Genomic DNA, 15,976 nt, shown 5'->3' on the forward strand with positions numbered 1-15,976 from the left:
CCCTCCTTCGGCGCTCTCTTATCAAGCAGAAAACACTTTCAGCCCGCTTTCGGCACGTCCCTTCCAACAGGAGAGGATCATCAGCGGTATCCGGGTCAGTACTGGACTCCAGGCTCCGACTGCTTCCTTTCTGCTCCTCTCTTTCTTTCCGATCCGTGCGTGCCTCTTTTCACCCCCCTCCCAATCTATCTGAACCGCCGACCGGAGGAGGAAGAGGATATAGACAGGATTATGAGCCTCAGGCGGGGGTTTGGCACCAACAGGCTTAAAAAAACTCAGAGGGGAAAGCGTCGAATAGGGAAGAACAAGGGACCTTGCGATGGGGGAAAGTGAGGACTCAAAGTTGGGAGAACAGGGAGCTTCTGTGGGTCAGAGTAGGAGTACAGGGAGTTAGATGTGTCTTGGTGGGGGTCGTATGGGGTAAAAGGACGGTGCTGCAGGTTGGTGAAGGGAAAGTTGAAAAGGGGATAATGGGAGGCAGGAGAGAAGATGAAGGGGAAATGGGGCTGTTATGTTAAGGGATGAAAAGCAGAAGAAAGTAGTTAAAAACCAGGGAACGGTTGAGTATAAAGGATTGGTATTGGGGATCAGAGCTGACAGAGGGGGAAATAGACCGGGGAAGGAGTGATACGTGGGTCGAGGTACAGCGAGCCACTGAACTTGTCTCTGACAGTGTTGCTGAGTCATTTCCAAATATCTTTATTTACGTAAATGACCCGATCACGTCCAGCAGCTGGAAAAGCACCGCAGCACATCATTTGCTGCTGGGACAGTCTCCTAATAAGAGCTGGATCGGGTCCTTTAATGATCAGGAGATGGTGCAGCAAAGCTGTTAAAGGAAAGCACGGTGTGTTCAATTGTTGCAGGAATTACCACTATTGTTAGCAGAATCTGTGGTACTTCAGGAGTCAAACACCACACACCAGAATGAGAGAGAAGTCTTCTTTATTTGCCAGCAAACAAAGTAGGACATCAGCACTAGGTCTTTCCTTCTCTTCAGCTCTCTGTGTTTTGTGTCTGCTGTCTTGGTTCCTTCTCGTCTCAGCTCCTCTAACGTGAGCTGCTTCTGCTCTCCTTTATATAGGGTCCTAAACCCTTCTAGCCTCCCTTTCTCACCAGATGGTAAAGAATAGATTGATTACCCTGTCTTGAACTAATTATCTCTACACATTTACTCAAAAATATCAGTTACATAGGTTTGAGATATTTCCTAAACTGACCTATGACCTGGGGCCTCTCAAACTAGACAATGTGGCACCTATCTCCTGCATTTTATTATTATTCACATAATCAGATTCCCGGTTAACTTCATAACTTGAGCTGGGTTCATTAAGGGGCCAGTCTTACTTAATGGCACACAGACATGGTTTGTTATTACTTTCAGGAGACCAGTCCTACACTTAGCTATAATCCATTAAGGAGAAGAATTGACTTTTCCTGACCTCTTTCACCTAGCTAGGACTGTGGATAATTCAAACCAGATGATGACCTCTTAAACTGCAGACAAATCTCACTTGAAAGTCAGACACTGAATTGAAAAGATATTTTACAGGGAGAAATAAAACTTATTAATTAAACAGAATAAAACATATTTTAAAATAAGCAAAAATCAGAATTCCTTATAAGACAGAATCTAAATCATCAAGAATATCTAAATCTAAACTATCTTCTTCTAAACAACATTCAGCCTAATCTTTTAAAACTGCCTGCTTGCTGATCCCCTCGAGATTGTCCACTATGCCTGCCTTACTTAGAATGGCATCCAGATGTGGTAAATAATACCTATGAACAATCCATCACTCAAAAAGGGACAAAGAAAGTTTTATTTCTCACTGACCTTTCTAACCTCTAGTCTAGCAAAAGCTAGACATTTGAGTAATTAAAACCAGATGGCATTCTACCACTTGCAGGACTGAACCAAACTTAAACAGAATTAACAAATTAATATGATTTCTCTGTCCAAGCTGCCTCATTCAATGTTCACCTCCTCCTCCTACTACTATTTAACATTTCTATAGCGCTACAAGGCATACGCAGCGCGGTACACCATACACAAAAAAGACAGTCCCTGCTCAAATAGCTTACAATCTAGATTAGACAGGTAAACAGACAGAACAATTAAGGGTAAGGGAATAAAGAGGTGAGGATAAAGGACAGGGCAAGTGAGTAGAGGTTAGGAGTCAAAAGCAGTGGTAAGGAGGTGCGCTTTAAGTTTGGACTTGAAGACGGCCGAAGACGGGGCTAGGCGCACAGGCTCTGGAAGTCTATTCCAGGCATGAGGTGCAGCAAGACAAATTAGCAGTAGAGGAGAAGGGGACGGATAAGAGAGATTTATCTACAGAACGGAGTACCCGAGGGGGGCGTAGGGAGAGACGAGAGTGGAGAGGTACTGGGAAGCAGCAGAGTGAATACGGTCAATAAGAAAAGCTTAAACTGAATACGGAAACGGATAGGGAGCCAGTGAAGTGACTGAAGGAGGGGGCTAATGTGGGCATAGCGACTTTGGCGGAAAATGAGTCGTGCAGCAGAAATTTGGACTGATTGAAGAGGAGAGAGATGGCTGAGAGGGAGGCCGGTGAGAAGCAGGTTACAATAATCAAGACAAGAGGTGATAAGGGTTCTGGCAGAATGCTCAGAGATGAAAGGACGGATTTTGCTAATGTTATAGAGAAAGAAATGACAGGTTTTGGCAATCTGTTCAATATGAGCAGAGAAGGAGAGAGAGGAGTCAAAGATGACCCCAAGTTTTCGAGCAGATGAGACAGGGAAAATGAGAGTGCCATCCACAGAAATAGAGCAAGGGGGGAGAGGAGAGGTAGGTTTAGGGGGAAAGATGAGAAGCTCGGTTTTGGCCATGTTAAGTTTTAGATGATGTTGGGACATCCAGGCAGCAATATCAGATAGGCAGGCTGAAACCTTGGTCTGGATGCTAGTTGAGATTTCAGGGGTAGAGAGGTAAATTTGGGAGTCATCAGCATAGAGATGGTATTGAAAGCCATGGGATGATATCAGAGAGCCAAGGGAAGAAGTGTAGATGGAGAACAGGAGAGGACTGAGAACAGAACCCTGAGGTACACCGATTGGTAGAGGGTCGAAGTGGAAAAGGATCCACCAGAGTGTACACGGTGCAAAGCAAGAGGTAGGAGGAGAACCAGGAAAGAACAGAGCTCTGGAATCCAAATGAAGACAGCGTATCAAGAAGTAGGCTGTGATCAACAGTGTCAAAAGTGGCGGATAGATCGAGAAGGATGAGGATAGAATAGAGACCTTTGGATTTTGCCAGGAACAGGTCGTTGAAGGTTTTGGGATGGACGTGGAGGGCTAAGGATTTCAGCTCTGGGTGGAGACACCTCTGCAAAAATTCTGCTTAGTGAACAGGGGTTGAAGCCAAGATGAAATCTAGCTGCAAGAGGATAGAAATGAAAGTGGAAAAACCAATGTGAGATTTAAGGCAGGATTGAAAAAGAAGGGATGAGAGAAAAGTGGAAAATGAAAGGTGGTGGCTTGGCCAGAGGAATGAAAAGACCGCACAGAGTAAAGTGAAAAAGAGAAATTGGGATCAACATGATCATTAAAAAATAAATTACCAGGCAGTAAGGTACATTTTTCGTTCAGGTTAGATTGGTAGGTGGAAGGTTTTATTGTTTTACTATAATATTTGTTTTGTGTTCTGCAAACCACTTTAAGACTGTGAAATGCAGTCTATAACCTTTTAAAACAAACATGTCAGCTTTACGAATGTGTGTTTTATGTTTTGTATTTTACTCACTATGGGCTTTTAGTGCTCCCTTACATGGGTCTTTCTGGTGTGCTAAGGCCCAGGGGCATAGACAGACTTCGGTGGGAGGGGGTCCAGAGCCCGAGGTGAGGGGGCACATTTTAGCCCCCCTGGCACTGCCGATCCCCCACCACCATTTTAACCCCCTGCCGCCATTTTTGACACCCCCGCTGCTGCCGCCACCACCACCACCTTTGACCCCCCTCGGCGCCAACCCTTTTGACCCCCTCTTTCCCCCGCCACTGCCAACCCTCCCCCACCACCGTCGGGTACCTTTGCTGGTGGGGGTCGTCAATCACAGAAACAGAAGCCTGCCCTTGCAGATCAGCAACGTGGCCGCGCCGTAGAAGAGGACTTTGGCTGGTGGGGGTTGGGGACCCCCACCAGCAAAGGTACCCGACAGCGGCGGCGGGGGAGGGTTGGCAGCGGGAGGGGAGTCAAAGGGGTTGGCTATGCCCCTGCTAAGGCCATTTATAGCAGAACCGGAAAATGGCCACTTTTCCAACTTAATGGCCATGCATTAACGTTGTCATTGGCATGTGAGCACTTACCGATGCCTGTTTTGTAGGCAGTAGGAGCTCATGCGCTAACCTGGTTAGTGCACGGAAATGTAGCTGCGCTGATTACTGCAAAAACACCCACGCTGTGCTCCCTGATCACCCCCTTTGCGGGGAAATAAAATTGATTTTTTTACTGTATGGTTTGCGCACACACATTACGAAATTACCGTGGGACACTTCAGTATCCAAAGTACCTGAATGTAACTCACCTTGAGCTACTACTGAAAAAGGTGTGAGCAAAATCTAATAAATAAATTAAAAAATTCATCCTGCAGTAAGTCCTTTTAAGCTGTGGTGAGCACTCGCTAGTGCTTAGAGCAGCTTTGTAAAAGGATCCCTATGGGTGGAGATGCATTTTTGTTTCTCCTTTTCCAGGGTTACCCTTCTTGCAGCATATTGCTTCTTGAAGTCTCGATTTCAGTTATGTCTGTGCATTTTAAATTGGTGGTCACTAGTTATTTGGTTGATGAGGACCTACTTGTATAATACTGAACCATTAGTATAGTCCATAACCAAGAAACAGAAAATTCCAGGGAAATTTATATCGGGTTCCCACACAGCACAGTAGAGAACAAAGACTTGTACAGGGAAAAGACAATAAATAGAAATAAAATAAAACAAGATAAAGAGAAATACAGTGATACCTTTTATTGGAGTAACTTAGGGGTCCTTTTACTAAGCTGCAGTAAAAAGGGCCCTGCGCTAGCAGTGGGGGCTGTTTTTGCCATATGCTGAGGCCCTTTCTACCGCAGCGGGTAAAAAAGCTCAAAAAAGACATGGCCATGTGGTAAGATTGGTCTTACCATGTGGCATGCGGGAGGCAGCACTTACCACCACCCATTGAGGTGGTGGTAAGGGCTCCCATGCAAACCCGGTGGTCAGGGGTGGTCCGACCATTAGGCCACCTGAGGTGGGGGCCTCAGTCGGCACTCTTCAGGAGTGGTATCTCCCCTTCACAGCGTTACCCGGCAGCAGCAGTTATTCCCATACGCTGCCCTGCCGCTGGCACCCGCCTCTTCCCTTTACTGTGGCCACCTCTCTGATGTAACTTCCTGTTTCATCAGAGGCTTAGGCAGCCGCAGTAAAGGGAAGAGGTGGGTGCCGGCGGCAGGCCAGTGCCGCGAACAGGCTGGAGGTAGGAAGGGGGCAGCATCCTAGCTCCGCCTCAGGTAGCATCTTGCCTTGGTAACCAGGTAGTGTGCAGCACTTCCTGATTACTGCCAGGTAGTATTTACCTGGAATTAGTTTTTGAATATTTCCAGTAATGCCGGAAATGCCGCACACTGGGGTGCAACTACCACTGGAGCCCGTGTTGGGCCAGCGGTAACTCCTGATTGGCACATGGTAAACCCATGGTGGGATTACCGTCACTTAGTAAAAGGGCCCCTTAATATATTTTTGACAAGCTTAAGATGATAGGATCTTTTCTTAGGTTAAGTTTCAGAGAAAAGGCAAACATCAAACTCATAGTGCTACTTAAAGTTATACTAAGAAAAGCCCCAACTGGACCATGCTAAGGAAAGACACTGATGGAATGTTTAGTGTTTGGCTGAAACATTTAACCTCTTTCCATCAAGATCTGATAAATTGTGCAATGAATTGATCAGCCAGTCAGAACAAGCACACAGTGGCTACTAACCTGAGCATTTCTTCTAAACGGAGACTCCTCCTCCTCCTGCTTATCACTAGTGGTGTGCTGTATTTTCATTTATTTAGCTTCATGTACTATTTATAAAAATTTTCATTTTTGATTTTGTTTTTTTATTTTAGAAGCAAATAATGAATGAATAATAGAGACTTTTTCAGAAAAGTGTGCATTATGAAAGAAAAAAATGTTTTGGTTTTTCCTGTCATTTCAGAAGAAGATATGAATTGCTATAATGAAAGATCCATGTAGCCTAGTATACTGCTTCTAACTGTGGCCATGCCAGGTCACAAGTATCTGGCAGATTCTCAAAGAATACCAAGATTCTATGCAATTTACCCCCAGGTCTACCTTAATAATTATTTATGGCCTTTATTTCCTAGAATTTGTCCAAATCTTTTTAAAAACCAGCTACACTAGCTGATCTTTACAACATTTTCTCATATTTGTGGCCCCTAGTCTTTGTAGTTTTTGAAAGAGGAAACAATTGATTTACATGTACCTGTTCATTCAACTCTGGATTTTGTAGACCTCTATCATATCCCTTCTCAGCCATCTCTTCTAGAAGCTGAAGCGCATAGACCTCTTTAGCTTTTCCTCATATGAGAGTTGTTCCATCCCCTTGATCATTTTGGTTGCTTTTCTCTGTACTTCTAATTAGTTTTTTTTTTTAAGTTGGAGTGTGCAGAACTGCCCAGAATATTCAAGGTACAGTCTCACTTTGAAGCGATACAAAGACATTATAATATTCTTTGTTTTATTTTCTATTCCTTTCCTAATAATTCCTAACATTCTGTTTGCTTTTTTGGCTGCAGTCACACACTAAACAGATTTCAACATATTGTTCACAATGACACTGAGACTTTTTTTCATGGGTGGTGGCTCCTAATCTGGATCCTAACTAGCATCATGTAGCTATAATTTAGATTATCCTTTCCATTATGTAACACTTTGCTCTTGTCTATATAAGATTTCATCTGCCATTTGGATGCTTAATCTTCCAGTCTCGTATTGTCTTCCTGCAATGTCTCACAATCCACCTATGATTTAATAACTTTGAATAATTTTGTGTCATTTGCAAATTTGATCACCTCATTTGTCATTTCCATTTCCAGCTCTTTTACAAATATGTTAAGAACTGGTCCCAGTACAAAATCCTGTGGTACTCTACTCTATAGCCTCCTTAGTAGTACGGTTCACCCCCTTTTGTAAAAGCAAATTTGCATATTTTGACAAGTGGCCATGCCCATTTCTGATTGTGTCAGCATCGAGGATCCACCCTAACCCTACCCACTTTTCACCCATGCCCACCAAAGCCACACCCTCCCATCCACTCCACCCCTTTTGATAACATCACCTTTATATTGCTCCATGGTGTGACCACACCTTGAATATTTTGTTCAATTCTGGTCACTGCATCTCAAAAAAGATATAGTGGAATTAGAAAAGTTGCAGAGAAAGGCGATGAAAATGATAAAGGGGATGGGGTGGTTTCCCTACGAGGAAAGGCTAAAGCAGCTAGGGATCTTCAACTTGGAGAAAAGACAGCTGAGGGGAGATATGATAGAGGTCTATAAAATAATGAGTGCAGTGGAACAGGTGTATACTCTTTCCAAAAATACTAGGACTAGGGGGCATGCAGTGAAGCTACAAAATAGTAATAGACTGGATGCCTCATATATAGATGATATCCTGTTCAGAAGTAAGGTAGAGAGAGACTGGTGGTTGGGAGGCGGGGATAGTGCTGGACAGACTTATACGGTCTGTGCCAGAGCCGGTGGTGGGAGGCAGGGATAGTGCTGGGCAGACTTATACGGTCTGTGCCAGAGCCAGTGGTGGGAGGCGGGGCTGGTGGTTGGGAGGCGGGGATAGTGCTGGGCAGACTTATACGGTCTGTGCCAGAGCCGGTGATGGGAGGCAGGGATAGTGCTCGGCAGACTTATACGGTCTGTGCCAGAGCTGGTGGTGGGAGGCGGGGCTGGTGGTTGGGAGGCGGAGATAGTGCTGGGCAAACTTATACGGTCTGTGCCAGAGCCGGTGGTGGGAGGCAGGGATAGTGCTGGGCAGATTTATACGATCTGTGCCAGAGGCGGGGCTGGTGGTTTGGAGGCGGGGATAGTGCTGGGCAGACTTATACGGTCTGTGCCCTGAAGAGCACAGGTACAAATCAAAGTGGGGTATACACAAAAAGTAGCACATATGAGTTATCTTGTTGGGCAGACTGGATGGACCGTGCAGGTCTTTTTCTGCCGTCATTTACTATGTTACTATGTTACTTGTGACCTGGATTGGCCACTGTTGGAAACAGGATGCTGGGCTTGATGGACCTTCGGTCTGTTCCAGTATGGCAATACTTACGTACTTATGACATCGTATCCCTGCCCCAACTCCAAGTCTAAAGGATAGTGATGAGCTCTTAAGGAAGTCAGAGAAAATGTTAATGAAAAAATTGTTTGTGTTTGGAATTTAATCATCTGTCATATGATATTATTAAAATCTTAAAGAAACATTGGTATGTAATTTAGGCAATAGAACCCTTTAATAATAAGGACCTAATGATCGCCTATAGACGGAGTATGAATTTGAGAAATATGCCAGTACCATCAGCATTTGTCAGACAATCAATAGCTGAAAAAACACTTTTCAAGGGACATTTTCCTTGTGATAAATGTTCAGTGTGTTGTCTAAATAGGAAGATTAAATCTTTTAAATATCCAGTGACTAGTAAGGAATATGTACTACATCATTTTTCAAACTGTAAGATAGAAAAGGTGATTTATGCATGTAGATGTCCCTGTAACCTGATGTATAGTGGGAAAACTAAGAGGTCCTTTTACTAAGCAGTGTAGCGTTATTAGTTCACAGTAGAAATCAGCTGGCAGTAAACACCAAGACACTCACCATACAGGGACAGACCGAAGGTCCATCAAGCCCAGCATCCTGTTTCCAATAGTGGCCAATCCCAGTTACAAGTACCTGGCAAGATCACAAAACTGTGATTTTTTTGGAAAGTGATTCACGTCTACCTGTTCCTCTCTACTCATTATTTTATAGACCTCTATCATATCTCCCCTCAGCTGTCTTTTCTCCAAGCTGAAGTTCCCTAGCTGCTTTAGTCTTTCCTCATAAGGAAGTCGGCCCATCCCCTTTATCATTTTCGTCGCCTTCTCTGCACCTTTTCTAATTCCACTATATCTTTTTTGAGATGCGGTGACCAGAATTGCACACAGTATTCGAGGTGTAGTTGCACCTTGGAGTGATACAAAGGCATTATAATGTTCTCATTTCTGTTTTCCATTCCTTTCCTAATAATACCTAATATTCTATTTTCATTCTTAGCTGCTGCCACACACTGAGCAGAGGGTTTCAATGTATCATCAATGATGACATCTAGATCCCTTTCTTGGTCATTCACTTCTAATGTGGAACCTTACATCACTTAGCTAAATTTCGGGTTCCTCTTTCCCACATGCATCACTTTGCACTTGCTCACATTAAACATCATCTGCCATTTGGATGCCCAGTCTCCCAGTCTCATAAGGTCCTCTTGCAATTTTTCACAACTTTGAATAACTTTGTGTCGTCAGCAAATTTAATTACCTCACTAGTTACTCCCATCTCTAGATCATTTATAAATATGTTAAAAACACAGTGGTCCCAGCACAGACCCATGCGGAACCCCACTATCTACTCCTACTACTACTACTATTTAGCATTTCTATAGCGCTACAAGGCGTACGCAGCGCTGCACAAACATAGAAGAAAGACAGTCCCTGCTGAAAGAGCTTACAATCAAATAGACAAAAAATAAATAAAGTAATCAAATCAATTAATGTGAACGGGAAGGAAGAGAGGAGGGTAGGTGGAGGCGAGTGGTTACAAGTGGTTACGAGTCAAAAGCAATGTTAAAGAGGTGGGCTTTCAGTCTAGATTTAAAGGTGGCCAAGGATGGGGCAAGACGTAGGGGCTCAGGAAGTTTATTCCAGGCGTAGGGTGCAGCGAGACAGAAGGCGCGAAGTCTGGAGTTGGCAGTAGTGGAGAAGGGAACAGATAAGAAGGATTTATCCATGGAGCGGAGTGCACGGGAAGGGGTGTAGGGAAGGACGAGTGTGGAGAGATACTGGGGAGCAGCAGAGTGAGTACATTTATAGGTTAGTAGAAGAAGTTTGAACAGAATGCGAAAACGGATAGGGAGCCAGTGAAGGGTCTTGAGGAGAGGGGTAGTATGAGTAAAGCGACCCTGGCGGAAGACGAGACGGGCAGCAGAGTTTTGAACCGACTGGAGAGGGGAGAGGTGACTAAGTGGGAGGCCAGCAAGAAGCAGATTGCAGTAGTCTAAACGAGAGGTGACAAGGGTGTGGATGAGGGTTTTGGTAGAGTGCTCGGAAAGAAAGGGGCGGATTTTACGGATGTTGTAAAGAAAGAAACGACAGGTCTTGGCAATCTGCTGGATATGAGCAGAGAAGGAGAGAGAGAAGAGTCAAAGATTACCCCAAGGTTTCGAGCTGAGGAGACAGGGAGAATGAGAGAGCCATCAACAGAAATAGAAAACGGGGGGAGCGGGGAGGTGGGTTTAGGGGGGAAAATGAGAAGCTCGGTTTTGGTCATATTTAATTTTAGGTGACGTTGAGACATCCAGACAGCAATGTCAGACAAGCACGCTGAAACTTTGGTTTGGATGCAAGGTGAGATATCAGGGGTAGAAAGGTAGATTTGGGAGTCATCAGCATAGAGATGGTAGGAAAAGCCATGGGATGAGATTAATGAACCAAGGGAAGAAGTGTAGATAGAAAAGAGGAGGGGACCAAGAACAGAACCCTGAGGTACGCCGACAGGCAGAGGGATAGAAGTAGAAGAGGCTCCACCAGAGTGAACACTAAAGGTGCGGAGGAAGAGGTAGGAAGAGAACCAGGAAAGGACAGAGCCCTGGAATCCAAGTGAGGACAGGGTATCGAGAAGTATGCTGTGATCGACAGTGTCAAAAGCAGCGGAAAGATCAAGAAGAATGAGGATGGAATATTGACCTCTGTATTTAGCCAGTCATTGGAGACTTTAGTAAGCGCAGTTTCGGTTGAGTGGAGAGGGCGAGAACCAGATTGTAGTGGGTCAAGAATAGCATGTGAGGAGAGAAAATCTAGGCAGCGGCGGTGAACAGCACGCTCAAGTAATTTGGAGAGAAAAGGAAGGAGGGAGATGGGTCGGTAATTAGAGGGACAAGTAGGGTCGAGTGAAGGCTTCTTAAGGAGAGGTGTGACCACAGCATGTTTAAAGGCAGCAGGGACAGTCGCAGTGGAAAGTGAGAGGTTGAGAATGTGACAGATAAAAGGAATAAGAGCAGGAGAGATGGCATTAAGAAGGTGGGTGGGAATGGGATCAGAGGAACAGGTGGTACATTTTGAGAAAGAAAGGAGAAGTGTAGTTTCCTCAATAGTAACTTCAGGAAAGGAGGAAAGGGAATGAGGGGAAGGAGAGAGAGGGGAACAGACTAGTGGAGGGAGAGGTGGTGAGGTAGAGAAAGCAAAGTTTATCTTTTGAACCTTGTGAAAGAATTCAGCAAGGGTCTGAGCAGATAATGAAGGGGGAGTTGGGGGAGGGGCACCTTGAGGAGAGAGTTCAGTGTGGTGAAGATAAGTCGAGGATTAGAGCCAAGAGAGTTGGTCAGTTGGATATAATAATCCTGTTTGGCACGTAAAAGAGCAGATTGGAAGGAGGTCAGCATGAACTTAAAGTGTAAGAAATCAGCAAGGGCCCGAGATTTCCGCCAGAGGCGTTCGGCGGAGCAGGTACAGGAACGTAGGTAGCGGATATTAGAAGTCAGTCAAGGTTGGGGTTTTGTACGCCTTACAGGGCGGGTCATCAAAGGTGCAAGAGTGTCTAAGGCAGAGGATAGAGTATTGTTGTAAGAAGAAACAGCCTCGTTGACAGACGTGGATGGTGCCACAGTAGAGAGGAGGTTTGAAACATGGGAGGATAGAGATGAAGGGTCAATATCGTGAAGATTCCTAGATAAATTAGATAAGATAGGACGGGACTGGGAGGGAGGAGATTTAAGTGTGAAAGTTATAAGATGGTGATCAGAGGAGGGAAGATCAGAGGCAAGGAAACTAGAGGGTGAACAGTTGGAGGAGAAGATGAGATCAAGACAGTGACCATTTTGATGAGTGGGGGAGGTGGAGCATAGTTGGAGATTAAAGGAGGACATTAAAGTGAGTAACTTGGAAATATAAGAGTTGGAAGGATCATTAGCAGGAATATTAAAGTCACCAAGGATGAGAGAGGGGGAGGAAGGATCATGGAAGAAGGCAAGCCAGGCGTCAAAGTCACTGAGAAAGGATGAAAGGGACTTATCAGGGGGACGATAAATGACCGCTATTCGAAGAGGCAGAGGAGAGAAAAGGCGGATAGAGTGGACTTCAAAGGAGGAAAAACAGTGAGATTGAGGTGGAAGAAGGGGTTGAAATCTGGAGGAGGGAGAGAGAAGTAGTCCAACACCGCCCCCACGGCCAGCAGGGCGAGGAGTATGTGAAAATAGATAACCGCCATGGCACAGGGCTGCGACTGAAGCAGAGTCATCAGGGCAGAGCCAGGTTTCTGTTATGGCAAGCAGATGGAGGTGACGTGAGATAAAGAGGTCCTGGATATAGGCGAGTTTGTTACAGATACAGCGGGCATTCCATAGGGCGCAAGAGAAGGGCAGAGAAGAGGAGGGGAGTAGAGAAATAGAGATGAGGTTAGAGAGGTCGCGGTGAGATCTGTAGAGTTGGGATAATAGTTGGTGAGGGGGGCCAGGATTGGGATTGATGTCACCGGCTGAGAGTAAGAGAAGGAGTAAAAGAGAGCGGAGGAGAGTAGGAGAGGTGTGGCCACGAACGCGTCGAAGGCGAGAGGTATTTAGGTGGAATGGGGAAGGCAAAATGGACGGAAGAAAGAGGCGGAGATTAAAAGCCAAGAGGGAGGAAGAGGGTAGGAGAGAAGGTGAGGTGATGAAGTCAATGGATGGGCAGTGAGTTCCTTTAGCGGAGAGAGGTAGGGGGTGAGGGAAAAGATTAGGAAGGGACAGGGCTAGGAAGAGAATGTGAATAGGGGCCATAAATGACTGAGGTACTTTAGCAACTGGGAAGAAGATTAGATGTAAAGAGAACGCGGCACCTAGAGCGGAGGCCCCGAGTGGATCAGAGTGGACCTGGGTGTCACCCCGGAGAAGGCTGTAAGGATATGCAGATGAGCTGCAAGTCCTCCACAGCACCTGAAAGGCAGCCGGTGGTAGAGCTGGGCACCTCTCAGCTGAGGAAAGGCTTACCAGGGGTTAGGCCGAAGCCAGCATTCCTCCCCCTGAGGGTCGCCTGAGGGTCGCCTATCTACCCTTCTCCATTGAGAATACTGACCATTTAACCCTACTCTCTGTTTTATATCTTTGAACCAGTTTTTAATCCACAATAGAACACTATCTCCTATCCCATGACTCTCCAATTTCCTCTGGAGTCTTTCATGAAGTACTTTGTCGAAAATCCAGATATACAATATTAATCAGCTCTCCTTTATCCACATTTGTTCACCCCTTTCTGTTTAAGTTATCCATTATCTTTATGTCACCATAGAATGTCTTGGTTGCTAGGCTGTTTAATATTTTTCTTGGCAAATAAGGCTTTTCCTGGAAAATAATACAGTCATCTCATCTGGTTTCCTGATAAAACTACACATCATCCCCTATGCTGTACTAGCACTGATCGTCCCATGTTCCACTCTTACCTAAACACCCATAGCCCTACCACCACCTGAACCACTAGATAAGCCTTTGGTGGAACATTCTATGGAAAGAATAATAGATTTGAGCATTTTAGCTTTTTTGTATTAAGAAAATCAAAGATTCCGTGGAGAGGAGGAGATGTTGATCAGATGTTGATTAAAGTTGAACAAAAGATGATATTCGACTTCAGGTCAGTTATACCTAATGGTTTGAATAAAAAGAGAGATTATGTAGTGTGTATGGGTCATTTTTTAATGAAGTTGCTTGTTTTTTGAACCTTGATTGTGATCCATTTTGTTCCTTGACTCCTTGATATTTTTTTTATTACTACTATTTCAAAGAGAGGTATTAAATAGTGAGGGAAGAGCTACCTTCATGCAGATGTCCAAAGTTGGTCTAAATGTGCCAGTTCTGTTGTTTCTTGTTAAAGTTTGTTTGGATGCCACTGTTAGCTGCCAAGTTCATACAAAGTTAATTATTTTCAGTAGAAAATAAAACTGTTGACTGCCTGCTATGTAAATATTCCATCACTATTTCATTATTGCGACCAAGTATTACATATTTTGGGCATTTCCTTAAAAATTTGATGGATGGACCATACAGGTCTTTATCTGCTGTTATCTACTTTGTTACTGTGTTATTACATTACTTTGATCTTAATTCAGTTATCCAGATTTTACATGCACAAGGTATTGTTTTTTAAACCAGTGGTTTCCAAACCTGTTCCTGGAGGCACCCCAGCCAGTCATGTTTTAAGGATACCCACAATGAATATTCAGGAGAGATTTGCTTGCACTGCCTCACAAGCACATAAGCACCGCCATACTGGGAAAAGACCAAGGGTCCATTAAGCCCAGCATCCCGTCTCCGACAGCGGCCAATCCAGGCCCCAAGAACCCGGCAACCCCACCCCCCCCCCCCCCAAAAGAAAAAAAAAATTAATAATGTTCAATGGACTTTTCCTTCAGGAATCTGTCCAAACCCCCCTTAAACTCCATAAGGCCAGCTGCTGTCACTACATTCTCCGGCAACGAGTTCCAGAGTCCAACTACACGCTGAGTAAAGAAAAACTTTCTCCTATTTGTTTTAAATCTACCATAGTCTACCTTCATCTTGTGTCCCTACTACTATTACTACTACTATAAATCACTTCTATAGCGCTCCCCTGATATACTGAAAACCTGACTGGCTGGGGTGTCTCCAGGATAAGGTTTGGGAACCACTGGTTAAACCCAACAGTGAAACCTAAGGAAGGTATAAACTGTGCTGTTCCTGACTTTGTTTTGGGTCCTACTGATCTGTACATCTGCTGTCAGGAATTTTGGAAGATGGAAAATTTGGATGTATTCTGTTAAAGTTGTTTACTTTTGCAAGGTGTGTATAGATGCCTGTTCAGGTATGTGTGATAATGTTTGAATAACTGTCTATATTTATGGCTATGATTTCTGAACATGTGGCATTATTAAGGACAGACTTTTAAATGCCCAGTTGGGTATATGTGCTGATACAGGACCAATATGAACACCAAAAAATTGCAAGTATTCCACTAAATTGTGATTTTAAAGATAGTCCTCAAATTTATAAATATTCATTCAAAACTTTTTTGTGTCCTCATTCAAAATGGCACCATTTAAACAATTTTGTTATTTAAGAAGCATTATTAAGGATTGCACATTGAAATATCAAAGGAGTTTTTTGGAGACCAATGAAAGAAACCAGATACTGGCATTAATTCAACAAAGCCTGGTATGTCCAAGGTTACCCTTTATGGACTACTGAGATCGCCATTTTCTCCACAAACTTTTTTTGAATGAATATTTATAAATTTGAGGAGTGATTTTAAAGTCACAATTTAGTGGAACACTTGTCATTTTTTGGTGTTGATATTGGTCCTGTATTATTTTACTTTAGAAAAAGTAGGGGGTGTGGAATTAACCAGTGTAGCAAGTCAAATAAAAAAAATGTAATCCACAGGTATAGTTATGAAATCACACAAAAAAAATTTTGGAAGGAAAAGCCTCAAAGCCGCTCAAACCTAGTTAGGTAATACAGAGCGATATTGATCTAAAAAGATCTAGACTTCATCATCAGCAAAAACCTCCCAGCACCGTTGACTTAAGTGCTGTACAAAACCTAAAACTTCAAGTGCTCAAAAGTATAATATCAAAGAGCAACTTATCTTGAAAGTAAATGGCTTAAGCAGCCTGAAAACGACTTCTAATGGATCAATCGTGATGATAACTTGC

General features: G+C 44.0%; 1 protein-coding gene across 1 annotated transcript in view; it reads left to right on the forward strand.

Annotated features, from left to right (window-relative positions):
• Positions 1–15,976, forward strand: part of LOC115473880 (sulfotransferase 1 family member D1-like) — an 87,566-nt gene continuing 71,590 nt past the window's right edge. Inside the window, exon 1 of the mRNA XM_030209039.1 lies at positions 1–94. The gene's annotated coding sequence lies outside the window, so the exon portion shown is untranslated. The remainder of the gene's footprint in view (positions 95–15,976) is intronic.

The sequence above is a fragment of the Microcaecilia unicolor genome, chromosome 7 (genome assembly GCF_901765095.1).
Source record: "Microcaecilia unicolor chromosome 7, aMicUni1.1, whole genome shotgun sequence".
NCBI classification, from domain to species: Eukaryota; Metazoa; Chordata; class Amphibia; order Gymnophiona; family Siphonopidae; genus Microcaecilia; species Microcaecilia unicolor.